The 1,987-nt window shown below is 54.7% G+C and overlaps 1 long non-coding RNA gene across 1 annotated transcript in view; it reads left to right on the top strand.

Annotated features, from left to right (window-relative positions):
* Window positions 1-132: 132 nt before the first annotated feature.
* The window catches only part of LOC108510131, a 4,412-nt gene continuing 2,557 nt past the window's right edge, over window positions 133-1,987 (top strand). The window contains exon 1 of the long non-coding RNA XR_001878745.1: window positions 133-215. This is a non-coding gene — a long non-coding RNA (uncharacterized LOC108510131). The remainder of the gene's footprint in view (window positions 216-1,987) is intronic.

Raw genomic sequence — 1,987 nt, forward strand, 5'->3', positions numbered from 1 at the left:
CAATCCCAGGATCCCCCCAATCCCGGGATCCCCCCCAATCCCGGGATCCCCCCCAATCCCGGGATCCCCTGAATCCTGAGAATCCCCGAATGCCGAGGGGGCTCCGGGCCCTTCCCGATCCCGGCGTTCCCGCTTCCCGCAGGATTTACGACCAGCGGAAGATCGACGAGAACGAGAACAACGGCGTCCTGAAGAAGTTCTGCCCCCACCACCTGGTGGGAATGCCGGGAATGCCGGGAATGCCGGGAATACTGGGAGTGCTGGGAGTGCTGGGAGTGTTGGGAATGATGCGATGGGTTGGGAATACTGGGAATGCTGGGAATACTCTGAGAACTGGGAATACCGTGAGTGCTGGGAGCGCTGGGAGTGCTGGGAATGATGGGATGGGCTGGGAATACTGGGAATACGGGGAGCACTGGGAATGCTGGGAGTGCTGGGAATAGTGGGAATGCTGGGAATAGTGGGAATGGCTGGGAATACTGGGAGCACTGGGAATACTGGGAGTGCTGGGAATGCTGGGAATGCTGGGAGTAATCGGAATGCTGGGAGCACTGGGATCTCTGGGAATACTGGGAGTGCTGGGAATGCTGGGAATACTGGGAGTGCTGGGAATAGTGGGAATACTTTGAGTACTGGCAGCACTGGGAGCACTGGGAATACTGGGAATACTGAGAATGCTGGGAATGCTGGGATGGGCTGGGAATATTGGGAATGCTGGGAGTGTTGGGAATGCTAGGAGTGCTGGGAATAGTGGGAGCACTGGGAATGGCTGGGAATACTGGGAGCACTGGGAATGCTGGGAACTCTGGGAATACTGTAAATACTGGGAGCACTGGGAATACTGGGAGTGCTGGGAATGCTGGGAGTGCTGGGAGTGCTGGGAATAGTGGGAATGCTGGGAATACTGGGAGCACTGGGAATACTGGGAATACTGTAAATACTGGGAGTACTGGGAATGCTGGGAATACTCTGAGCACTGGGAATACTGGGAGTGGTGGGAATAGTGGGAGTACTTTGAGTACTGGGAGCACTGGGAATACTGGGAATACTGGGAATGCTGGGAATGCTGGGATGGGCTGGGAATATTGGGAATACTGGGAGTGTTGGGAATGCTGGGAGTGCTGGGAGCACTGGGAATGCTGGAAATACTGGGAATACTGAGAATACTGGGAATACTAGGAATATCGGGAATGCCGGGAATACTGGGTGCACTGGGAATGCTGGGAGTACTGGGAATAGTGGGAATACTTTGAGCACTGGGAATGCTGGGAGTGCTGGGAATTATGGGAGCGCTGGGAGTACTGGGAGTGCTTGGAATACTCTGAGAACTGGGAATACTGGGAATGATGGGAATACTGGGAATACGGGGAGCACTGGGAATGCTGGAAGTGCTGGGAATACTGGGAATGCCGGGAATACTGGGTGCACTGAGAGCACTGGGAATACTGGGAATGATGGGAATGATGGGAGTGCTGGGAATACTGGGAATACGGGGAGTGTTGGGAATGCTGGGAGTGCTGGGAGCACTGAGAGCACTGGGAATACTGGGAATGATGGGAGTGCTGGGAATAGTGGGAATGCTGGGAATATGGGGAGCACTGGGAGTGCTGGGAATGCTGGGATGGGCTGGGAATACCGGGAATGCTGGGAATACTCTGAGCACTGGGAATACTGGGAGTGCTGGGAATGCTGAGATGGGCTGGGAATATTGGGAATACTGGGAGTGCTGAGAGTGCTGGGAATACCGGGAATGCTGGGAATACTGGGATGGGCTGGGAATACTGGGAATACTGGGAGTGCTGAGAATTCTGGGAATACTGGGTGCACTGAGAGCACTGGGAATGATGGGAATGATGGGAGTGCTGGGAATACTGGGAATACTGGGAATACTCTGAGAACTGGGAATGCTGTGAATGCTGGGAGCACTGGGATCTCTGGGAATGCTGGGAATACTGGGAATGCTGGGAGTGCTGGGAATGCTGGGAGT

The sequence above is a fragment of the Lepidothrix coronata genome, unplaced genomic scaffold (assembly GCF_001604755.1).
Source record: "Lepidothrix coronata isolate B3197 unplaced genomic scaffold, Lepidothrix_coronata-1.0 Scaffold495, whole genome shotgun sequence".
Taxonomy (NCBI): domain Eukaryota; kingdom Metazoa; phylum Chordata; class Aves; order Passeriformes; family Pipridae; genus Lepidothrix; species Lepidothrix coronata.